Here is a 26,542-nt window from a genome sequence, read left to right on the forward strand (position 1 = left end):
GCTGTAGTACAGTGTATACAGGGGCAGTTATGATGATGAGGGTTGCTGTATACTGTATACAGGGGCAGTGATGATGACGGTATACAGGGGCAGTGATAATGATGATGATATACAGGCGCAGTGATGATGATGTTGAGGGCTGTCGTACACTGTATACAGGGGCAGTGATGATGATGTTCAGGGCTGTAGTACACTGTATACAGGGGCAGTGATGATGATGTTGAGGGCTGTAGTACACTGTATACAGGGGAAGTGATGATGATGTTGAGGGCTGTCGTACACTGTATACAGGGGAAGTGATGATGATGTTGAGGGCTGTAGTACACTGTATACAGGGGCAGTGATGATTACATAGCCTGTGTACTGGCGGTTGGGGAGGGGGTGGTTGCTAGGAAACCGCCCCCGGCCCCCGCAGGTGACGCTTTGAGGGGCGGGGACTGGTCGGCCGCAGTGAGAGGCTCCCGGTGCCCGGTATCTCCCCCCTGCTCCGGTGCCTGCTGTGGGAATGTCCCAGGGAGGGTGGCCGCGCCCTGGGGGAGGATTCAGGCTGCGGACCGTCCCTCCTTCACCTCGGGCTCTCTGTCATCGTGTAACCGGGAGGACGGCGGGGATGAACTGGTGACGGCGCTGCTGCACCCCGGAGCACAGCACACTGCCCGACGGAGGGACCGGCGGTGGCTCAGGTAAGGCTCCAGCACGGCCACCTGTACGGCCGGCGGGGAATGACGTCATGCAGGAGTGAGGGCGGGCTCTTCCTCCTCTCGGGTGAGAATGGTGGAATGGAGCAGATGGCGGGAGTGTGTGGGGGGCATATACAGGGGGAAGCCCCCGGAGTGATGCTGCCGCAGCCTCATAGCTGAGCAGTTCTACCTCATGCTTAGTGTATAGCCATGTAGTCTTACATAGGACTGCAGGTATGTCCGGTGCAGTCTGTAGTCTTACATAGGACTGCAGGGGTATCCGGGGCAGTCTGTAGTCTTACGTAGGACTGCAGGGATATCCGATGCAGTCTGTAGTCTTGCGTAGGACTGCAGGGGTATCCGGTGCAGGCTGTAGTCTTGCGTAGGACTGCAGGGGTATCCGGTGCAGGCTGTAGTCTTGCGTAGGACTGCAGGGATACCCGGTGCAGGCTGTAGTCTTGCATAGGACTGCAGGGATACCCGGTGCAGGCTGTAGTCTTGCATAGGACTGCAGGGATACCCGGTGCAGGCTGTAGTCTTGCATAGGACTGCAGGGATACCCGGTGCAGGCTGTAGTCTTGCATAGGACTGCAGGGATACCCGGTGCAGGCTGTAGTCTTGCATAGGACTGCAGGGATACCCGGTGCATTCTGTAGTCTTGCATAGGACTGCAGGGATACCCGGTGCATTCTGTAGTCTTGCATAGGACTGCAGGGATACCCGGTGCATTCTGTAGTCTTGCATAGGACTGCAGGGATACCCGGTGCATTCTGTAGTCTTGCATAGGACTGCAGGGATACCCGGTGCATTCTGTAGTCTTGCATAGGACTGCAGGGATACCCGGTGCAGGCTGTAGTCTTGCATAGGACTGCAGGGATACCCGGTGCAGGCTGTAGTCTTGCATAGGACTGCAGGGATACCCGGTGCAGGCTGTAGTCTTGCATAGGACTGCAGGGATACCCGGTGCAGGCTGTAGTCTTGCATAGGACTGCAGGGATACCCGGTGCATTCTGTAGTCTTGCATAGGACTGCAGGGATACCCGGTGCATTCTGTAGTCTTGCATAGGACTGCAGGGATACCCGGTGCATTCTGTAGTCTTGCATAGGACTGCAGGGATACCCGGTGCATTCTGTAGTCTTGCATAGGACTGCAGGGATACCCGGTGCATTCTGTAGTCTTGCATAGGACTGCAGGGATACCCGGTGCATTCTGTAGTCTTGCATAGGACTGCAGGGATACCCGGTGCATTCTGTAGTCTTGCATAGGACTGCAGGGATACCCGGTGCATTCTGTAGTCTTGCATAGGACTGCAGGGATACCCGGTGCATTCTGTAGTCTTGCATAGGACTGCAGGGATACCCGGTGCATTCTGTAGTCTTGCATAGGACTGCAGGGATACCCGGTGCATTCTGTAGTCTTGCATAGGACTGCAGGGATACCCGGTGCATTCTGTAGTCTTGCATAGGACTGCAGGGATACCCGGTGCATTCTGTAGTCTTGCATAGGACTGCAGGGATACCCGGTGCATTCTGTAGTCTTGCATAGGACTGCAGGGATACCCGGTGCATTCTGTAGTCTTGCATAGGACTGCAGGGATACCCGGTGCATTCTGTAGTCTTGCATAGGACTGCAGGGATACCCGGTGCATTCTGTAGTCTTGCATAGGACTGCAGGGATACCCGGTGCATTCTGTAGTCTTGCATAGGACTGCAGGGATACCCGGTGCATTCTGTAGTCTTGCATAGGACTGCAGGGATACCCGGTGCATTCTGTAGTCTTGCATAGGACTGCAGGGATATCCAATGCTATAGTCTCACATAGGACTGCAGGGATATATCTGATGCAGGCTGTAGCCTTACATATGACTGCAAAGAAATTTGGTGCTGACTGTAGTCTTACATAGGACTGCAGTGACATCTGGTGCAGGCTGTAGTCTTACGTAGGACTGCAGATAAATTTGGTGCTGGCCGTGGTCTTACATTGGACTGCAGGTAAATTTGGTGCTGGCTGTGGTCTTACATAGGACTGCAGGTATGTCTGTTGGAATCCTCAGCAGATCTGACACAAAATCCTGAACCAATACGGATGTGCTGAGGATGCAGACACAGATGGGAGCTTCGCACTGCAGCCCCTGCGATTTGCCTGCTAGCGGATTGCGTTTTTCAAGCATTTTACTATTGGATCCGCGGGTCTGTTTATGTGCTAAAAACCAGCGGAATCTTCTGCAAAATGTGTGTTTTTATCTAAATACGCATTTTATATGCAGGAATATCGCAGTTTTTCATTGACCTAAAGCAGGCTTGCCAGTGTAAATACAGACTTGGGCTACATTCATACGGGCGGCGAGAAACCCTGCCCAATATCGTGCTCGCCAACGTGCGATGCACCCGCAGGGTCGAGGCAGGTTCCCATCAAAACCGTCTCTCATTACTTCCGTAAAGTTGCGATCCTCCGGCAGGAAACCTCGCACCTTACTGAGACGGCAGAGACCGACTGTAAACAATGCAGGAAGCGTTCCGCGGGCAGCGCCAAACACAGAAGAGGCGTCTTTATCTTCACAGCATCACTGCGAGCGGCAAAGAAAATCGCTGATGTGAATAAATTCATTCAAATGAACGGAGTCGGTATTTGTGCGGCTTGCGATGCGCATCAATGCATGTATGTGCACAACGGGCCTTGCACTTTTGCGCACGCCTGTACATGTTTTACTGTATTCTTCGTATTTGCGCGCACAAACACGCCCGCACGCTCCCATTGATTTCACTTGTCAATGATGTTAAAATAGTTTATTATGTGATGTTTGCGTGCGATACGCAAGAAAGTAGATCGGGCTGCGCATTTTTTCCACAAACTACATGAGTGCACACAATATCCTTATTTGAACAAACCCATTGAAATCAATGGTTTCTATTCACTGCATCTTGTACGTGCAAATATTGCGTGCACTGCGCATATGTTAGTGTGAATAAGCCCTAAGAGTCCACATGCAGCGGGAATGCTGTGGAATATCCACAGCCGATTGTCAGATATAGCGCTTCCCTCGCCTCCTAATTCAGCGCAGCCTCCCCCCCCCGTCCCTGTTTGATCGTTTGCTGTTTTAAACAACTCAATGATTGAGGAAACGAACGTACTTAAGGAAGTGAAAGGCCTTCCTTTATCCCTGTTATGTATGATGTTACGTAGGACTGCAGGTAATATCTACTGCATTGTCTGTGCTCACAATTATCCCTGTGTTACATAGGACTGCAGGCGACCTCTACTACTTGTACCCTGAGCCAGGGCTGTGGAGTCAGTAAGCCAAGCCTCTGACTCCTTGATTTTCCCAGACTCCGGCTCCTTCATATCTGACTCATGATAAACTTGCTGTATTAGACCGGTTACATCCGGAGTTCCATCAGCATTATGATAAAATAATCAGCAGATTTAAGCCGGCGGATTTGCATTGCGGAATCCAGGGCGGGCGTCCGCCCCTCAGTTACACAGCAAATACTGTCCATAGCGTGCTATGGAAAAGCAAATCAATTGCTGTTTCAGCTCACGGAGGAAAAATCGCGGCATGCTCCATTTTTCTTTGGATTCCGTGTAAGCTGTCCGCCCCGTGTCCTTCTGCAATTAACATTATGGAAAGGTCGTGGACACCTGTGTCATCATGGCAAAATCATTACTGCGTATGTCCGCCAATGGTGATCTGTCCAGACCATCCACAGTGCAGAAAAAGATGACAGGTAGACAGGGGCGCCGGCCGCGGTCATGGCTGGATTCCGCATGCAGGCGGCCTTAGGGCTCCTGTTCACAGGTGATCTTGCATTGCGTTCCCCGCAGCGATAATCCGGTCACGAGTAACACAGTGCACGCTTTCCATAGCATTGCTATGGAAAGCTCAGCCCCCCCCGTCCACGAACGGAGAATCATAGTGATTCTCCACTTGCGGGACTCAAATCATAGTATGCTGCGATTTGCCGCTATTCTCTGCGGTGAGCCTACCTATCTGTCAGATAGGCTCACCGCAGAGAGCTGTCAGTTCTCTCCCCTGCTCCCGCGTGGCAGAATATCGCTAGCGATATTCTGCCTCGCCCGTGGACAGGGGACATTAGGCCGCCTGCACACGGGCGGAAATCCCGCGGTGGTATTTCCCGCGGGATTTCCGCCACTGAAAGCCTGCATAGGAGTGCATTACAATACGCACTCCTATGCAGAAGGCCGCGGTTTGGGCGCGCGAAATCTCGCGTGGCAAACAAACCGCGGCATGTCCTATTTCTGTGCGGGGCTCGCAGAGCCTCGCATAGAAACGTCACTCACCCGGCCGCCGGCTCCGGTCTGCGCATGCGCCGGCTGCCCGGCAGCCGGCACATGAAAGAGCCGGGGCCACCAGGCATGGGTGAGTACGCGCTCGTCCCTGCAGGACACACTATGCAGGACACACTATGTGTATAACTCTCCTAAACTCTTATAAAGGAAATATGCAACAAATGTTGCATTGAATATGTGTATAATACAAATAAATAAATACACACACATATATAATATATATTATAAGTCTGATGATCCATCAAAATGGGCCCCTGACTCTTCAGCCCTGCTCTGTGTTATCTGTGGCCTTACATAGGACTACAGGCAAGGTTTACCACATTATCTGTACTCGGTCATCACTATGCATTATCTGTAGTGTTACATAGGACTGCAGGGAACATCTACTACATGCTTTACTCAGAATTATCACTGTCTTATCTGTGGTGTTACATAGGACTGCACATGGCCCCTACTACCATTCATTATCTGTACTAAGAAGATGTACAATCTATGCAGGTCTAAAGAGTTAACACATCCAGCTCTGCTCCATCTGCCTCCTTAGTGCTAATGGGGTGCTGGATGCCGGGGCTGGCGAAGTGTGTATTTCCTATGGAGCAGAGGTGAAGATAAACAGAGGTGTGGAGCATTTGCTTTAGCTGTCACCTGAGCTCCTTCCCACAGGAATCTACAATGAAGCCGCTGCATGTCTATTGTTTCCCTCCTCCTGAAGAGTCTGGCAGTGACTGGGCACGTCGGCTGATCATGGGCATGTGCGATGAGTGCTGTGCCAGGAATCCGCTGCTTGTCATGTATGACATGTGCGCTCCCAGCTGCTCTCCTGCCATCGGCGCATTGTGCCTGCTGCGGCCCCGGGGATTACACGTCACTAAACCACAGGGATCAGGTGGAGGATGTGCAGGGGGGCAGGTAGATTTACTAGACAAAGGCACCTGAACTATCTGGGAGATTATGACACAAAGGCTGTACAAGGTGAGCGATATTACGTACAGCAAACTCACTGTCCGCTGACATGGACCTCACTGATCTATCGCTGCTAAGCAAAAGTTAGAACATGAGGTTCTTGGTTATAATTTTGATCAAATTGTATACCCACTTCTAGCGACCTCTATAGTGCGTGACTACTTTGTTAGGTGCAGTTCTACACGGTGACCAGTGCAACTCAGCAGCCCAACAGCGCCCTCTTGTTGCTGAGCTAGGCCTCAGGGCTTTGGGCCACACCATCTGTTCACAGTGGCTGTGCTGTGGGGCGGTGTGCCCGGAGCCCAGAGGACTTAAGGTCCGTTTACACCTGCCCATTTCTCGTGTCAGAGCTCGCTCGTGGAGCCTGTTTATACCGGCAGACACATCGTTAGCTCGTTCATACAAGAAGTCGTTCACATGTACCGTATAAGTGAATGAGAACAACTGAACGCGCCAATTATCATTTTTATGCATACGTAAAATGAACGATGAACCAAAAAAAAATTTAATTGTTTGCTCGTCGGCTGCATTTACACTGAATGGGATCGTTGATTTTTGCTCATTTCTGTGTAAAAGGGCCTTTAGCCTGGCGGTGGGCATGTTGTCGGGCTGCTGGGTCTCTCCTGCAGGCGCTGTGGTCGCCGGTCAGTCCTGCACTCCGTTGAGCGGTGACCCATTATAAGCACTTGCTATGAACTCTCTACAGCTGCAGCAGAAAGTAGCAAAGATTCTCATGTTGATACATTGTGCTCAGCAGATACATCCGTGTACAATATGTGGATCTGCACTCTTGTTTTCAACGGGCTGGTGTGACATAATTTGGGGCACATGTACTTTTTTGCCATAGGTTCCACAGTTAGTAAATGTGCCCGTTACTCCAGCTGCTGCTGGACACTTGGGGAGAGTCTCCTCGCCTCTAGTTCTGTGCCATCAGTAATGGGGCCGGATTTGTACACGGACGTTGGAGGATTCGGTGCTGGTTTATATATTGGAGGATTCTGCCAGACCGATACTTTGTTGCAGACTTTATATAGGTTGCGTATGTTTGTGATAAACGAGTCGTCGACCCCGTCAGACACGGGAACATGCATCACATGGCGTTCAGATGTGTTCTAGGCTTCCTGCACATACCCCTGCCAATTTAAATTCCACATGTTTCCGAGCTCTTCTCCGGCAGGTTGTATCATGTTTTATACTCCGGTCACATCCAGAGCTGAGCAACATGTTCATTCCTAGTGACAATGTATTTCAGGTTTTTTTTCGGGCAGGGCTCCCAGTCCCGCTTTGCTGAGGTTTCTTTAAGGCTAGAGCTTCACAACGGTTTTGTTCAGTTCCGTTCCCTCGGCCGCCCCTTGTACAGTGCTCCATAGTCAGTTTGTGGGAACCTGCGGCTTTCATTGCTCCCTGTTCCCATCACTTTCTTGGAGTTAATACAATTCTTGGCTGACCCGACCTTACTTCTCTCCAGACCCCATTGTAAGGTGCTCCCCCCTCTGTTATATCTGCTTTCTCTTTTAAAGCCTCTTCCAGGCTCTTTTCACTTCCTCTCAATGAAATGTATTCACAAATCCAATAATAAAGGAGCTCCAGTGGCAGCAGCAGAATGCAGCACTCTGGACAGAGGCAGGGGAGGAGGAGACCATGGAGCAGGACCAGGCCAACGGCTGCTGGGCTGGAGAGGGTTAAACGTGTCCACTTGTTGCTGCTTCTGTACAGGTTCTTAGAAGAAAACCCTTTGTCTGCTTCCGGACATCTGGGAAAGTGAGGCGGCTGATCTGGGCTGCGGCTGCTGCCAGGCCTGGTGTGCGGGGCGTTCTAACAACTTCAATGGGCATTAAAAACCTGCTGCACACTGAGCATAAACTGCAGAGATCTGCACAACTACGGAATGATCTGAGCTGGTGCCACAATATTTCAGATTTTAATTAAAACTAAACATTAATAATATATTAGGATAAAGCTTCTCCACAGTTTCCTGAGAATCTGTCGGCAAAGTTAGTGGGGAGCAGGGAGGCCGCGGTGATTTTGTATCTCCCATCAGCGTTGCATGCTATTAGTTAGTGGACTGCTCCGCCATCTGCACCCAGTGATTCTTTCACCTTGTAGATCTGCTGTATTATAAGGGGGCCACCGTCTTATCTGCAGGTTCTGCTGAAGGGGCTCTCCAGTCTGAGCTCCTGCTCGCTTCAGAAGAGCCTTCCAGGACTTTACACTCTTCTTTTTTTTTTTTGCTTTCATTTCAAAGTTGCAAACCTTAAAGGGGTTGTCCCGAGGCAGCAAGTGGGTCTATACACTTCTGCATGGCCATAATAATGCACTTTGTAATGTACATTGTGCATTAATTATGAGCCATGCAGAAGTTATAAAAAGTTTTATACTTACCTGCTCCGTTGCTGGCGTCCTCGTCTCCATGGTGCCGACTAATTTTCGCCCTCCGATGGCCAAATTAGCCGCGCTTGCGTAGTCCGGGTCTTCTCCTCTTCTCTATGGGGCTCCGTGTAGCTCCGCCCCGTCACGTGCCGATTCCAGCCAATCAGGAGGCTGGAATCGGCAATGGACCGCACAGAAGCCCTGCGGTCCATGGAGACAGAGGATCCCGGCGGCCATCTTCAGCAGGTGAGTATGAAGACGCCGGACCGCCGGGATTCAGGTAAGCGCTGTGCGGGTGGTTTTTTTAACCCCTGCATCGGGGTTGTCTCGCGCCGAACGGGGGGGGGGGTTTAAAAGAAAAAAAAAAACCCGTTTCGGCGCGGGACATCTCCTTTAACTGCATATCCCTTTCTTCCCGTCAATTATAGTCTAAAAGGTAAAAATGAAAGACGTCTTCTTTGTGTCATCAGTAATCCATTTTTCTCTGGCTGGGAGACAACTCGCAGCTTCGCAAATGTTCTCCATTGCTTAGCTTGCACAAGCTCAACTCGCCCCTTTTAAAGGGATGGTCCAAGTTGTAGGTTTTTACTAAAATGTTTTTGCCAGTCAGTGAAATAACAAATCGGGATATACTCCCCTCTCCGGATCCTGCTGGGTCCCACAGCGCTGCTTCAGGTCTCCCCTTTGATGTCACATTTACAGGCTGTTTGCAGAACCTCACGGGCATCAGCCAATAACAATGCTCAGTGATCGATGGCTGACCTCTCTTATTGGCTGCAGCACCTGTGACATCCTGTAAAGTGGGAGGGTCTGCGCCTGTAAATAAACAAGGCAGCGAAGGGCTGAGCAGCATCCTGGGACATGGCAGGAGCCAGGAGAGACTAGTATATCCTGGTTTGTTATTTTACTGTATGGCAAAGGCTTTTTATTAAAAACAATGAGGATCACTCCTTTAACTTGCAGTATTTAGTGAATCCGGCACTGAGCAGGGGGTTGGACCCGATGACCCGGGATGTCCCTTCCAACTCTACCATTCTAGGAATCGTTCTCCAGCTAACAATAGAGAGCAGCAACAGATAGTAAACTTCTGTTTCTCCCAAGATTACTGCATGGCTAGTAGCTGTAGTCTGCAGTCAGAATATGTCATATATATATATATATATATAAATATCCTATTTCAATTACTTCTTGTTTAGGTTTATAGTTTTTGAATTAGAATTGCCTCTTCATGTTAGAGCAACCAGCATTAACCACTGCTTAAAGGAGTTTTCCCTGCACTCAGATATTCATCATCTGTCCTCAGGATGAAACAAAAGAACAAAGTGAATTAAATGCAAAGGTGCATGTAAGCCAGGGCTGCAATAATATAGCAGTAAAACACATGCTGCAACGCACATTAGCATCTAATACCAGAATGAAATTGCATAACTGATATTAACTAAATAAAAGTGCAAGGTTCTTGGCACATTTTGATCAAAACATGTTGCCTCATTCGTCACGTCCAGACAACCTTCATTTGGAAAAGTCCTAGTCTGAACAGACTCTCCTCAGTTAGGGCCTAAGCCTCCAATGCATTCAGGGAAAATAGAATCCTAGCTATATACTCCTTTATTAATAGAGCTGGGACAAACCCCCATACCCAATGTTATTATCACATAGACATCTAGAGAGTTGTGAGGGATACCCTTGCGATATATAATTGGACCAGACAGGTAGGGTTTTGTATGACGTCCTTCTTAAAGTCTTGAGGATTTACAAAAAAAAAAAATCTTATTTTGTGGAAAACCCTGTATGGAGATGTGAAATGAGAAAATAAAAGCAGTTTCTTGGCAGGAGTTCAGCTTTTGCCTTTGCTGATGTCCTATTTTTTGTTTCCAGAGCATCATTTAGTGAGCGTTTAATTGCTGCAGAGCGGCCTCGCTTCACTGACCTCAAAGCTGCATTTTGTTGACCGCTCACTTACCTGCATTGACTGTTAAAAGCCTCTTTAAGGAAGCAATGCTTCATCCTCCTCCTCACTGCTAAATAGATATCAATTAGGCTGGAGGAAGACTCCCCCGTGCTACCCTATGATGTCCTCCTGTAGAATCTGAGGGCTTATACCCTTCCACCAGTCCTGGCTGATCATTGGGGATCTCCAGTGTATAGTAAGCAGTGCTCCCTACTGTCTTTCCTCCAGTGATATAATCTAAAGCATCACTGTCATCTCCAGTGTCTGGTTATTACATTGTGAACTGTACAGTAAATTATGGCTTTAGCTGGGTTTTCTATTTGCATTCCAGTTACATTTTCCATTTTATATCGTCATGCGAGTTGTAACGCAATGGGGAGAGATTTTGCCGTGCGTAATAATGCTGCTGTGTGAGATCTGGTTAAAACTCAAGACACGGCGGGACATATTCCTTGCAGGAAAGTCTCTGCAGACCTGAAATCATTGGGTCGACCGCTGATCCGGAGACCTGGCTCATGTAGGGGTCCCATTTAACTAACACTTATCTCCTCCTTCCCATTCTTAACATTTATGGACCTTTCGTCTCAAGCCGTGGCCATTCTCTTCTGTGTCAGATGGTTACGTGCAAATAAGGGAGATGGAACAGGTAATGCTCCCTACATGTAGCATGTGTGTTACCTTCCCCATGGTTAGTGAAGGGAAGGCCCCAGAGACCCTCCCGATGTGCGGCAGCAAGAAGACTCACACCTCTCTAATAGTGATAATTGTTGATAATTACAGTCACTGCCAGCATGATGTAGAAAGCAAGTGGAATTCTTCAATATTTTATGAATGAGAGGAACTTTTAGGGAAAATGTGAGCGCTGTTGATTTCTGTGGTGAAGCTTTCAAACTCTGGATGTGGTTTGTTCATTGATTTTGGTTAATGCCCCCCTAGTGAAGAGATCTGATGGCCTAGCAGCTGGTCTGTGGGGGATACATGAGGTACCGCAGTCTGTTCATACCGGACATCACATCATTCAGCCCAATCATGGCTTGTTCTGAAATACCGTGAGCCTTTCCAAACAAAGGAGGAGTATTACAGAGGAGAGCTATAGAAAGTAGACAGAAGTGAGTGTGCATGCTGTACTCTAAAGAGTGCTGTTTCCTAAGTGTGTGACTTGAAACTAGTGGACATCGCTGAGTGCAGCTCTCCCTATTTTATTTTGTGTTTTGTATCAAGTCATACAATTCTTTTAGCTTATACATTGTAGCTATATTGTTTGTTTTTCTTAGACATTAAATACGTTATGCTAATGGGGTATATTGGAAGGTTATTTTGTTAAACATTGTTACATTTTAAGAGCACATGTAGTCTGCTTGTGAGTTTAGTCTCCGTTTCTTTGCAAAGGTGATTAAAGAGGTTCTGTCATTAGAAAAAAAAACAAAAAACAATCAATACTTGCCTATTCTTACCGCATCTTCACCTCACCGGTCTTCTCCAGGCTCCTCCAGCCCCCCGCCTCGCCTCACCTCCAGCTGGCCGGATCCTCTTCTTCCTGCTTTGGAGCGTTCGTTAGCTGCAGTTCATTTCCTGCAGGGCAGTGAATGCCGAATCCTCGGCAGCCTGCTTTAGCGCGCATGCGCGATATCTCGCCACTAGTGTTTTCATATAGTATATGAAATACTAGTGGCAAAACATAGCGCATGCACGCTAAAGCAGGCTGCCGAGGGTTCGTCATTCCCTGCTAGGCAGGGAACTGTACGTCACTAGTGATGTAGCATACATTGCCCTGCAGGAAGCAGAATGCCGGCAATGTACACTTCTCCACAGAAAGAAGAGGATCCGGCCGGCTGGAGGTGATGTGACCCAGGGGACAGGAGATACCAGGAGAAGATCTGGGGAGGAATAAGTAAGTATAGAATTCTTTTTTTTTTTTTTTTTTTTTAAGGGCAAGGTTACCCAATGGGGTGCGATAAACTGCATTCTGTGTCCTATCCAAGCAGAGGAGAAGCAGGAGTATTTCATATAACGGCTATATAAAAGTAAACAAAAGCGAGTGTGCCTGCTGTATTATAGGTGTCCTCTATTCTAAAGTGTGCTATTTCTTAAGTGTGTGACTTGAGGTTAGTGACTTGAGATTCAGGGACTTTAGAAAAGTCACTTATTTATTTGCTGCCTATCTTTTAATTTTCGATTGCATATAATACTTTTATATAACCTATCTGTACGATCTCCATTTAGAATGTGTTGCAGGATTAACAGTGCCGTTCATTGTACATCTTGTGCCATGTATGCCATTCAAGGGTGCCTACTGCTGTACGAGATGTGAGAATGTTGCACATTTGGATCTAAATGTGCGGCTTGCAACACTGAGATCAATTGGCACCATGGAAAGGAGTTTGCTGCTCACAAAGTAGACGCGCACGGTACTGGAGAATCTTGACGCCACCAGGAAAAGCTGGTGGAGTCAAGATTGACAGGGGGTGACGCCCCCTGTACGTGATTGGCTGCAGAGGGGGATCGGCTGCAGGTCCTGGTAGGGCATTAAGGATTGCTGGCGAAAGCATACCCCGACCTCCGCAAGCAGGCATCCCCAGTTGCAAGGCCCTTCCCCGAAGTGCACAGCGGGGAGGCCACAGTGCCGTGAAGCAGCATTCCCAGCGGCGGCCCACAATCCGGGCCCCCACTGATGTGAGTTTAAAATCGTGGCCACAACCAGGGAGGCCACAGCGCCGGGGGGACAGAGAGAATGACAGGGGGAGGCCGCAGACTGCTGGAGCACAGCAGGGATCCGACAGTGGCGCGGGACATTCCGGTGACTGCATGAGGACAGCAGATAGGGGGGGACACTGTGACACACAGGCGCCTAACAGCGCTACAGCAAGCTGGGAGGCAACAGCGGTGGGGGACTGTCGCACAGTGCCGGGGAACACAGAGGGGAGCGCGGCTCACTCACATGCCACACTGCTTCTTCCCCTCATACATTGCAGGACCTTGCACTACTCTGCCAATCAGGAGCTAGGGGTGCAACAGGGATGTTCCTCCATGGAAGCCCTGTCAAACCCCTAGCTTCCGGTGGTGTCAGGATACACCAGTACCGACACTCACTGGGGTAGATGTGGGGGTGGATGGTAGTTTGGGAGAGCAGGATGAGCAGACAGAAGGAGGGGTAGAGGGAAGAATGCCAAGGAGGCTAGTCCTCAACTGGAACACCCCAACAAGTTTGCAAAGTTGGCAGATCATAGAATGGTAGAGTTGGAATGGACCTCCAGGGTCATCAGGTCCAACCCCCTGCTCAACTCAGGATCCAAAAATAGGATCTGCTACAGGTTTTTCAAATTGCTGCAAGAAAAATTTACATATGTAAATACCACAATTACTAATAATTGGTTCTATTCCCATGCAATGCATGCACAATAATCGCCTGTGTAAAATAAATACAGCCTTATATACATAAAACTGGAGCCTTTTAAAAGGGGTTATCTCACCAAAAAATTTATCGATTTAACAATTTATCACTGGAGGTCTGACCCCTGAGACCCCCAAGGATCCTGGGAACGGCACCCTGGAGTCCCTCAGGTGAGTGGAGCAGTGGTGCATGTGCTTAATGACTGCTACATTCACTTCTGTGAGGCTAATGGATACAGCCTGGCACTGTGGGCTGGGGTTTGCTATTCTTATAATCCTTGGGGATCCCATTGGTTGAGTGGTTGGACCCCCAGTGATCATTTATCACCAATTCTGTGAAGTGGTGATAAATTATTTTGGTGGGATAACCCCCTTAGGATAGAGTACAGAACATTGCACCTCTGCAGGACATATCTTTTGCACCCTGACTGGTACATTAGTATCAGGTAAGTGGGCGATCACCCATCTGATACAAGCACATTATCTTTACTGTACAAAGAGAGACTTTTTAACCCCGTTTATCCCAGCGGAGGTTTTTAGTGAGTGCACTGCTGACCCCTGGCTGGGAATGGATAATGCCTGTAAATTATGAATGCGCAGCTTAGATTACAGGGACATGGGAGCAATCATTAATATGATACGAGGTGCTCTATCCGGCTCCTGGGCATCATGGCTACAGATCTCCGCTGCTGCTCTGTGTTATTGTCATATACTTCTACGCAGGCCTATCTAATATTCCCTGCTAATAAAATGGGCTGAGAATGGTGTATGGGGACGAGACGGAACTACAGTGGGTTGTATATAACTAAATATATGAGAACAGGGATGATGACTTCTAGTTGTAATCTGAGTCTGACCAGCTCACAGCACTATGTAGAGAACCTGAGAAATCCCTAAAAAAACCCAAAAACTAGTGTAGTAATTTCTTCCGATTTTTAAAGCATTTAATGAGTTCAGCAAGGAGAACGAGCACCCCCCCCCCCTCCCTTCCTCCACAAAAAATAAATAACTGAAGACTTATCATAAACTCTGGGGACCTCTCCATAAAAACTTAATGTCGGCTTCACAGAGGAGCAAATGGTATCTTTCGCTGTTATGTACAGTTCTCCAGGAAAGACAGTGCTCTACTGTGCAAAGTGATGGTTCCTGCAGGCCTGTTCTCCATGTGAACCCCCCTTACCCCTCCCCAGCATTGAAGTTAGCCCCAGCCAACAATGATAGTATTAATAATGCATTATTCTCCACTCTGTGGAGGGCGTCTGGCCTGCATAATAGGCTGTTGACAGCCCTGTGCCCACTTCTACTGGCCCGAACCCTCATTTGCATGTTTGCTTTTGAGCAGAGTATAAGCCCCACATATTAAACAATGCAAGCTGACCTAATTGGGGAATCGGCAGTAGCGTGGTGCAAGAAAGTGAGACCTAGACTCTGTGCTTCTGTCTGGCGTTTCCTCCCTGTATGATCCATCTCTAATATCCGTTTTTCCAGAGCTAAAGGGTAGAGATACCCGGTTTCCCTGAAAATAAGACATACCCTGAAAATAAGACATAGCATGATTTTCCAGAATTTTTGAGGATGCAAAATGATTTTTCAGGCTTTTGAGGATGCTTGAAATATAAGCCCTACTCCAAAATTAAGCCCTGCTAACAGTTAATTAAAAAAGTCAATTTAAATAGTATCCAGGCAGCTATACATGTAAAAAAGTTAAACCTTTTTGAACAAAAATTAATAAAAGACACTGTCTTATTTTCGGGGAAACACAGTAGTAACTATGATGTGTCCCCTACCCTGTGCATGCTATATCTCTGTTGCACACCCTTAGGAGCAGCATGGAGGACATTATACAGCAGTACTGAGCAGTGTAGTTGTGAATCTAGTACCTGCGTGAGGTGGAACACTTACTAAAACCTGCAGCCATGTCTGTGTGCTGTCTCTTCCCCTCTTTCTTTGTCTCTTTTCAGCTTTCCCTGCACCCCTTCCTCTCCATAGACTTTATTGGGTAGCAACTGTAACCTGATCCCTCCTGTTACACTCAATATGGATTTTGAACAGTGAATTAAGAGTAAAGGGCCTTGGATAATGTGAGTTTGGACAGTAATGGTTCAGTGTAAACATGGCCAACAAATGAATGATGAATGATTTGTTTGCTTATTGTATCTTTGATAAGATATATTACAAAGTTTTCTCAGGCTTCATTCGTGTCGCCTTTTATACGTCCATTTTTCTGTTTACCAGAATAAGGGCTCATGCCCACGGCCGTGACAGACTCCGCCAGCGGAATACCGCAGCAGAGTCCGGAACCCCCCCCCCCACTTCCAAAGACCCCCTCCTCACCTCCTGGATCCGCTGTGCACGTCCCGCCTGACCCGCATGTGCAGTACAGCACATGACGCTGCTGGCGGAGGGCGAGGTCGCGTATTCACGCGATGCTTCCATAGCGTGACGGCCAGCTTCCATTGACTATAATGGATGCCGGCCGAGCGTATTCCCGCGGCAAATAGGACTTGCCCCTGTTTATTTCACGCTGCCAAATTCCGCGGTGGAATTCTGCAGCGTGAACATTGAGCTATTAGGTTCAACAGAACCTAATAGCTGCGATGTAACGCCGCGGAAACGCTTCGGAAATCTGGCCGTGGGCATTAGCCCTAATACTGCAGCATGCTGTGCTATTTTTTAGTGAAATGTATGAGGAGGGCCGCTAACGAAAGCTCCGACAGGACTTGTATACTCCTGTAAACTTGATTTATGCTACTGTTAGTGATTAAATAAATCTTGTACTTTCAGAATGTTTTCATTCATTGACAACAAGCACAGATCTTGAAAATGAGGCTGAAATTAAACCTAAAGTATATTAGAAGGCTGCGGAATCCATGTACAAAGGTTGTTTTTCACTTGCACAATATGCCCTATCACTGACTTTTAGTATAATGTTGGAATGTCTGAAAGAAATGTTCTAGGAGGGAAGGGTCAGTGCCGCTCCCAGTCATGTGAGTGCGCTACACAGCAGGAATGTCAGTACTCGCCACCAGGGGGTGCTTGGCACATCTTCCCTCACACTTGCCACCATTAGGGCTGCGTTCAAAACAGCGTTTTATTCTCCGTTTTTTCTGTTCTGTCCTAAGAAAAACAGAAAAAAACCCCATTGTAATAGGATTAATTTTGTTTCAGTTTGCTTCCGTTCCGGTTTCTGTTTTTGGCCGCCTGCACACGGGCGGATTTGCATTGCGGAATCCAGAGCGGGCGGCTGCCTCCTGATTCCACAGCAAATTCCGCCCCTACCATGCAATGACAAAAAGCGATTTCCTGCCCACGAGCGGAAATCGATTGCGACTTTCCACTCGCGTAGGAGAAATCGCAGCATGTTGCGATTCTGTGCGGCTTTCATGCAGACGGCTTCCATTGAAGTCGATGTAAGCCGTCCACCCCGCAACCCTTCCGCAATCATCATTTTGGAAAGGTTTGAGGATCCATGTCATCGCCAGTTGACGGCACTGCATTATCTGTACTGCGCATGTGGCTGGCCTGCTCATCTGCAGCACAGATATGAAAACCATTGGACAGGTACGCAGGGGTTACCGCCTGGGCACAGGGTCGGATTCTGCTGCGGGATCCCGTGTGCAGGCGGCCTTTCTTGACGGAAAGAAAAAAAAATGAAAGAATGGATGAATTGAAGCTTTCTGCTTTTTTATTTTTTACATTGTGCCCATCTCCCATTCAGTATAATCAGAAACGTTTCCATTTGTATTCATTTGGGCTTCTTTTGGATCTTTAAAATCACACTGAATGTACAGTTGTAGCACAAGAGCTGAAGAGTCTGTTAAAACCCGATTATAGGGCCCTTTTATATGTAGTGTCTTTTGCTGCGGATCTGCACTAAAATCCACAACATATTTTGCGCTGTGGATTCGAAGCAAAGCCCCCCCCCCCCCCCCCCCCCCCCACACACACACAATCCTCACAATTTGGTGGGTATTTCAACGCAGCTTTTGCTGCAGATCCGCAGATTCTTGCAGGGACCAGTGCGGCGCTCACCTGCTCCGGCTCTGTGATGTGTCGGCTGCCGTCCAGCTGGCGCATGTGCAGAGTGGAGCCGGCGGCCGGGGAGTGACACTTCTGTGCGGGCTTCTGCGAGACCCGCACAAAAATAGAGCATGCCGCGATTTGTTTTCTGCATGTGATTTCACGCGGACAAATCGCGGCCGCCTACCTAGGATTGCGTTTTCTAACGCAAACCTATGGTAGCTTCCACGGGCGGAAATTCTGCGGGAAATCCCGCTGCAGAATTTCCACCCGTGTGCAGGGGGCCTTAGCTGCGAATTTTCTGCTGCAGTAAATTGGCACAAATTCCCATGATGTGTGAACGCATCCTAACAGACAAGAAACGGATGCGGATAGAACCTAAACATCTGTTTCTTTGGCTGATCCATTGACCGAATCTGTCGTTAGGCATTAATTATTAAATTTTGAAAAAAAAGAACAAAAATTGAATCTTTCAAAAACTGATAAAAGAATGCGGATGTGCAATTAGCATAAGCTGCCCCTAGGAAAAAATACACACAGGTTTCTGAAGACGCACAGTAGGCCTCAGGACTCGGTGTGTAATTAGTAACCTTATGGTGTTAGGGAATTACTATTCATGCCTCACCTTCTAGTCCTCCGGGTCACCGTTGTGGAGATCAGGGAGGATCGTTTGCCCGTAGATGCTAAAATGAACATAACATTTTATTATAGCATCATGTCAGGGAATGACTGGGCAGAGCATTGGCTTTCTTACAATACCCATGACACCATCCATGTCTTGTCTGATATTCTCAGGTCAGATGTGTTATTTTGGGAGATCGGAGGTGTTTTTGGAATGGGCTTCTGGAGTCTCTCATGTTGTGCTTGGGTCTCATCTGCAGGTCATAGGTCAAGTCTGGGCTTCGGTGACCTCTGACTACTGATTTTACCTTGCACACCAAGAGTTAAGTTAATCGTATAGATAAGCTTTTGCCAGAACCTGTCTCACATCCCTGCTCTCCTTCAGCATTTCCCACAGGAACTATCTTAATTAATTGGATATTTTTACCCGTCCGCCTCTGATCCGCATCCACATGGCTGGGTTACGGAGAGTTTCTAGGACAGAGCTCCCGGGAAGCTTTTGTTTCTTTCACATAAAAGGTACAGACAGTTTTGACCTTTTATAAAGCAGAGTTTTTTATGTGAGATCTGGGAACACTTTTGATGGGTCTCAAACATCTCCTAAAAAAGTGGGATTCTTGCTCTTTACTACACGGTATAGAAAAGTGTATTTTATGTTCCCACCTCCTCTGTAAGGATAGGATACATCCATACATATGCACCTTTTTCAGGCACGATCCTTCCAAATAGGTCACCTTGTTTAACCACTTGACCCCAAGTCATCTCTGAAATTCCCATCATATGGAGCCGGTACTTGGGAGGTGGCTGCGTTCTGATGGCTAAATAGTTGATGATTGCTAGATTTTTATTTTATTTTTTTACCCAGTCTTAGAATCAAGTCAACATGGGATTCTGTCATCTGTTCCTTCAAATCAGCAAGTATTGGCCCATCCACGTTCATCCTGCTGTTTGTCCTTAGAGAGTAACAGAGGAAGTCATATTGGTCCAGTAGCTGGAACCATGTAGCCCTGGTGCCCATCCTTGGTGTACTTTCACTTGGCGACACATTTGAGAATCAGTAACTTTAAGGGGTACTTTTTAGAGATGAGCGAGCGTACTTGGTTCGGGTGTTTTTGCACTCGAGCACCGCTTTTTCCGAGTAACCGACTACTCGGGCGAAAAGATTCGGGGGGCACCGGGGTGAGCGGGGGGTTGCAGAGGAGAGTGGGGGGGGGGAGAGCTCCCCCCGTTCCCCACTGCTACCCCCCCGCTCCACTACGCCGCCCCCCCCCGAATCTTTTCGTCCGAGTAGTCAGTTACTCGGAAAAAGTGGTGCTTGAGTGCAAAACGCCCTAAACGAGTAAGTTCACTCATCTCTAGTACTTATACGTGGGACGACTATCACTGCTATGCTTTCACACAGGAGCGATAGTTCTCCAGTGAATCCTTTGCTCTTGTGTGATCCCGATGCTGGAGAGGACCATTCAGTAGTCGGCTACATGTCTATGGATACAACAGTAGGGGCATTAATAAAGGTATTGTTACAGGTGGTATTGTTGTAGCTTTGATGCAAACAGAAGGGTCAATATTGGGCTTTATTCCTTGTTTAAAACCTAAATCCCTTCATAGAGGGGTTGCGCGGTTGGCGTACGTTCACACGTAGCAGACATGGTGTTGATTTTTCCACACCATTGGAGCGGATTTTGGTGTGAATTTGCAGCAATCTTCACCCTTTCTACCGTAAGGGGAAATTCTGCTGTGGATCCGCACCAAAATCCGTGTTTCGCTTTTTTTTTTTTTTTTAATGCAGATATGACACAGATGTGCAGCTACATCCGAACGTACCCTTAGGATATTAATATTTGCAGGTGATACAAAACTATATAAAGTACCAAGAGAAAACCGTTTACTGTTGCAAATGGATCTGGATAAGTTGGGGGCAGAAAAGTGCCAAATAAGGTTTAACACTGATAACCGTAAGGTTCTGCACATGGGCAGGGAAATACATGTCCCCATTACACACTAAATGGGAAACCACTGGGGAACACCGACATGGAAACTTGGGGATTTTAGCTGACTGTAAGCTTAACTGGAGCAACCAGTGTCAGGCAGCTGCTGCCAAGACAAATAGTATCATGGGGCGCTTCAAAAGAGGTCTATGGGCACATGATAATATTGTTCTTCCTCTTTACAAGTCACTGGTCAGATCACACATGGAAGAGTGTGGACAGTTTTGGGCACCGGTACTCAAAAAGGACATATCAGAGCTTGGGCAAAGGCGGGCAACTAAAGTAATAAATGGAATGAGCGGACTACAATACCCAGAGAGGCTATTAAAATTGGGGTTATTTGGTTTAGTAAACGGAGCAGGAAAACTGAGTCCTCACTGCAGATGTGAAGGCAGCCTTAAAAGGCAACCTAATAACTATATCAAGGGACAATACAAAGATGTCTCCCATGATCTGTTTATACCCAGGACTGTGACTGTAACAAGGGGGCATCATCTACATGTAGAACACATATATCAAACACAAGGCCCACTGCCTCATTTTATGTGGCCCACCAGCTGTGCAGCAAACTAACAGGCATTCCATTCACGCCGCATGCAGCTCCAGTCCAGAGGCGGCAATGCAGAGTCTGTGACTGCTGACCTCTCCTCTCGGTGTCAGCGTCTGCTGTCCTGCATGTATTGCAGACGCCAAGGGGGTAGATCAGCAGTCACAGACTCCGTACTGCCACTGCTGGACTGGAGCTGCAGGCTGGGTGAGTGAAATGCCTTGAGAGATGCTGCACAGCCAGAGGCCAATGGGGGGGCGCTATTACTAGTAGAGCCAACATAGGGGACACTGTTACTCCTGGACCCACCATGGGGTCACTACTACTACTAGGGTTAATATGGGGGTCACTATTACTACAGTGGCCACTATGAGGCCCATTTCTACTGTAGCCATTAAGAAGGTCACTTTTACTACTGGGGCCAATATGGGGGACCCTATTAATATACAGTCTTACAATGACAATTGGCCCATTGAAAGCAGCCATAAGACTAATGTGGCCCACAGTGAAAATTAGTTTGTCACCCCTGATCTAGAGGAAAGAAGGTTTCTGCACCAACATACAAGGGGGTTCTGTACTGTAAGAGCAGTGAGACTATGGAACTCTCTGCCTGAGGACGTGGTGATGGCGAACTCACTAAAAGAGTTTGAGTGGCCTGGATGCCTTTCTGCAGTGTAACAATATTAATGTTCTAGTCACCAGATGACATCAGAAGGGTTGTTGATCCAGGGATTTATTCTGACTGCAAGATTTGGAGTCGGGAAGGAATTTTTTTCCTTAAAACAAGGACAATTAGCTCCTACCTTTTTATGGTTTTTTTTTTTCCTCCCCTGGGTCAACATTTGTAGGATAATAGATTGAACTGGATAGATAGGTGTCTTCCCCCCCCCCCCCTCTTAAATACTATGTTACTATGTATTGGAAATGGTCCTGCCACCACATGTATAACCCCATCACACACCACTCATCTGCTGAACGATGGGTCCTGGTATTTCTGGGTTCCTGACGCAGGAGATTTGTTTTAGTTGGATACAGTAAAGAATAGAATAGAGAATTTTATAATGGTCTTATCAAAAGCCTCTTGGCGTACTCGCTGGCCCCGTGTAACCATCTCAAGGTCAGGGAAGGCGCTCACGATAAAGATACCTCGCAGCAGGAAGATTACAGATTTCATCTGATAGCCTCCCACTCGCAATCCTATCCATGCAGCACATATCCGGTGCATCAGCCCTTAATGTCTGCGCTGGGTCATTGAGTTGTGTTGTGTATATTGGGGTTGATCTTCTCAATTATTGTGAAACTCAGCTTTATATGGAGGCGGCTGTACCTGCGGTGAGACATGACATAACAGAAAGAGGACATATCAGTGCAAAGAAAAATAAAAATCACTGCCAGCGGCCATACTGATAAAAAATACAAGGGCAGGTATACACACCACATCACTCAGCATGCAGGGATTACGGAGGAGCACTGCATGGGTGCGAAATACCAATGAACAACCACCCTCATACCTACCACATATTGAGGGGAATAGCTGCACCATGCAGACTTAGGCCCCCTGTCCACGGCAGTTTATTCGCCGGCGGTAAACCGCTGGGGAATCGCACTGGCCGACGCTTCCCATAGCATTGCTATGGAAAGCGCCCGCACCTGTCCACGAGTGGAGAATCATTGTGATTCTCACGGCGGAGATTCGCCCGCGGCTCCTGCTCCGCATCGCCCGTGGACAGCCGGCCTTACAACGCCTCGTATGTATTGGCAAGCAGCCCAGGTTGTCCGTATGGCTCACCTTTGAGGTGGAGGGCAATCTTACTGGGCTGAATCATTTGGGTCGCCTGTCCACGGCCATGACGGAATACCGCTAGCGATATCCTGGCGCGGAGGAGGAGGGGGGAGCACTGACAGGTCTCTGCGATGAGCCTATCTAATAGATGGGTTCACCGTGGAGAATCGCGGCAAATCATAGCATGCCGCAATTTCAATCCCACGAGCGGAGAATTGCTATGATTCTCTGCTCGTGGATGTCGGGCTGTGCTTTCCATAGTTAGCCTATGGAAAGCTTTCACTGCATTACCCGCGGCCGGATTATCACCCCAGATAATGCAGTGACCTATCACCCGTGGGCAGGCAGCCTAATGGTATCATTAATAGGTTGTGACCTTGAGTGGTGCACCACACGAATCAGCTAGTCTGGCACCCTTTGTATGCTTTATCTATGTGCAAGTCAAACTACTAATGATCACATGTTTGTAAGTATGTGAGTGAGTGATTTTCATGCTCCCACTCCCTGGCAACATCATAGCCACAACCCTGGTGACGTCATAGCTGCACCCCCTGGTGATGTCGTAGCTCTGCCCCCTGGCACCGTTATGGCAGGTCCTAACACACGGAGAATGCAACTAAGCTGTTATGCCAGGCACAACTCTGCGGTCCTGACAGGAGACACCGACCTACCGTCACCACAGAGATCCGGCGGGCTGAAGGAACTGTGGTGACATCACTGCTGTGGGAGGAGCCATTCTGGAGTTTGGTAGTACTGTATAGTGGATGCATATTAACTTATTTCACAAGATTCCTGCTCGATTCACAACCTGACTTGTTGTTTGGTGAATCAGCCAACCCAAACAACCAATCACTGTGAATCAGCCAACCCAAACAACCAATCAGGTTGCTGTAATTGTGAATCAGCCAACCTAAACAACCAATCGGGTTATGAGTCGAGCAGAAGTCTTGTGGAATAAGTTAATATGCATACTGGATAAGCCAACAAAAAGTACCAAGACCTGTGATGATGTCATCATTATTTGATCACCTGTGTGGGTGGAGTCAGGGATCACATGGGCTCCTCACTGTATTCCAGGAGCTGTGTGTGTCATGTATGCAGTCAGCATAAGGCCTCATGTCCACGGGTGGGTCGGGTTTCAAGGGTGAGAGCCCCGCCGCAGGATCCTACTCTGCCCACGGCAAACGGACATTACCTACCAGTCCGGATGCGTGCGGGTTGTCTGTTGTCTCCTCTGTGCATGGAAGCCGTCCCTGCGGGATCCATGGCAAAACGGAGCATGCTGCGATTTGTTGTTCGTACCAGAAGATCCGGAAAACAAACTAGCGTCTGTTAATTAAGCTGCGGGCACCCATGATTGTCTATGGGCGGTTTGAACTGCGGATCATCCGCGCAGGTGCCCCACGCGGATCCCGGAATTCAAACCTGCACGTGGACATGAGCCCTAAATGTAGTAGAGCTGCGAGTGGCTGTTTTTCTAATGTGCTACGCATGTAATGTGTATAGTCAGCATGGATGTATGTCATGTAGCACAGCTGTGTTTGTGATGCGCATGTCATGTAGCAGAGCTGTGTTTGTACCATGCGCATGTCATGTCTGTCAGGCGCATGTCATGTACCAAAGCTGTGTCTGTAACTGGCATGTCATGTAGCAGAGCTGTGTCTGTCAGGCGCATGTCATGTACCAAAGCTGTGTCTGTAACTGGCATGTCATGTAGCAGAGCTGTGTCTGTCAGGCGCATGGCATGTAGCACAGCTATGTGTGTGTGACGTACATGTAGCAAAGCTGTGTGGCGCATTGTGCCACCAGAAACACTGGTACTATAATTTCCTAATAATTACTAGTATAATACTAAGTAGCAAACCTATGCAAAATCTGTAACAGGGCCCCCAACTATAATGCTTTACTCATAGTACTGGGCTCCCTATATTGAGAGGAGAGGCCTTATGGGCCCCCTACGGCTCCTGGGCCCGGGTGCACCCGCATCCTCTGCATTCCCTATAGTTACGCCCCTGGCCGTTGGCAAGGATTTCTTTGGCACGTCATAGCATTAACTCTGTCCATTCAGGTTCATGTCAAATCAGGTGCCAGAAAACTCAAATCGTGTCCATCTTAACATGTAATAGACCGTCTGCACATCTTTTGGTCCCTTCGTGGGTCCCACTCAGCTTTTTTAGGTTCTTGCTTGGCAAATCTACCTTGATATTCAGTTATGACATTCCCCTTATCCGAATAATCGCATAACTTGGTGGGCATGCTGGAAGCTAAATGATGACCCCTGCTAATTGTGGCCAGCACGCTTGCACTATGTTACACAGTGATGTGTGCCGCTCCTGGACTTCACATACCCCTGGAGGTTCCTTCGCTCACTGTCTGATTCCACGTCTTAGCTCTCGGTCTGCTGGAGATTCTTTTTTCTGCCTCATTTGTCTTTTTCTCCCACAGCTGAAATATATGGCCCTCCCCGCTCCTCCCTCTGCAGCTTCTGCTTCAAGCCATTAATTCATTTACATTTCATGCTCTGACTTCACATTGCATTATCATTGCATACCATGTAACATTGCGCTCTGCACGCATGACTAGTGCGCCGTGTGTTACCCTGTGCAATGCAGTAGATGCCTCTCACACTGTTGGGGGATTTCCTTCTGAAGTCGGATCGCTGGCTTATGGCCTTTTTACACGTCCCGATTGGTGTTCAGGATCGGTCAGGCTCCCGTGGGGGTCTGAAGGATACTCGTCTCGTGTAAACGCATGCAGCGACTGAACGAGAAGTGCCCTCCAAGAAAACTCCTAAAGTTAACATTTGAATTAACTCCGAGTTTACTATTTGATGTAATATCTTCACTAAGAACAATCCCTTCTAAAAACAATAACTTTTGCATACAAAGACATTGTTTATACGGGACTTATGGGGTCACAAGTAACAAACTGCAATCGATGTGCACTTCAGAAGAGCCTCCCAACGTGCCCTGTGCTCTCTTGAAAAGGGTTGGTGCAGTTTCCCCATTTACACGGGGTGCTTTAGCGCCCGCCAGTTGTCCCAGAGGTAATTGCTCCTGCGCTTTCACACCGGCGCGATGATCACTCAGTGAATGGATGCGGCACATGCCGGAGATCGTTCTGGTCACCCCCCTCCATTCACAGTAAACATTCATTCGTCCATGAACCACTGCCTTTTGAGACAACTTGGGGGTTGTTAGCTCAGCAGATCGCCCTCCTTCTTCCACCCAATGGATGGCAGCACACCAGATAAACCACGGCCAGGCCAAGCTGGGTAAATAGGCCCTTTACTGCAGAAGAACAGCAACACTAGCATAATCTTTACACTGTTAATGGTCACAGTATACACAATCTTAGCACATCCCTGGCTGCTAAATAACATAGCCGTTGCACATAACTATCAAATAGGCCTAGTACCTTAGCATAACTCCAACACTTTATACCCATCCAAAGTGCCAGTCTAAGGGCTGTCCACCCTTGTCAGACTCCTGGTTCTCTCAGGTAGCAGTAGGAGTGCCACACTAGACCACGTGGACCACTCCAGAATCTTTGGATTTGTTTAAGGGGTTGTGTGAGTTGAATCGGTTATATAGGAAGTGGTCGGAGCGGAAACACTGCACCGACCCCAGTGTAGCCGCCAGCATTTGTTACTGCAAGAACGGCTCTCATTGAACTCAATGGGAGCTGCGCTTGTAATTGCAGACACAGCACCCACTGATTTCATTGAGAGCTAAGCTTGCAATTATGAGCGCCAGCTACTACACAGGGATCGGAGCAATGCTTGCGTTGCAATCCTGTTGTATCCCTGCGGCTGCTGCCTGGAAAACCCCTTTAAGTAAAGTCCTCTTACAGGGTCCCACATGCTGTAAAATAACAGACCAGCTAATACTCCTCCCTCCGGTCTTCCTTTTGACATCATT

General features: G+C 48.1%; 1 protein-coding gene across 1 annotated transcript in view; it reads left to right on the forward strand.

Moving 5' to 3' along the window:
* The first annotated feature begins 492 nt into the window (after nt 1–492).
* ARHGAP32 (Rho GTPase activating protein 32) overlaps nt 493–26,542 on the forward strand; it is a 195,291-nt gene continuing 169,241 nt past the window's right edge. The window contains exon 1 of the mRNA XM_066607241.1: nt 493–683. The gene's annotated coding sequence lies outside the window, so the exon portion shown is untranslated. The remainder of the gene's footprint in view (nt 684–26,542) is intronic.

Source organism: Eleutherodactylus coqui, chromosome 6, assembly GCF_035609145.1.
Source record: "Eleutherodactylus coqui strain aEleCoq1 chromosome 6, aEleCoq1.hap1, whole genome shotgun sequence".
Classification (NCBI taxonomy): domain Eukaryota; kingdom Metazoa; phylum Chordata; class Amphibia; order Anura; family Eleutherodactylidae; genus Eleutherodactylus; species Eleutherodactylus coqui.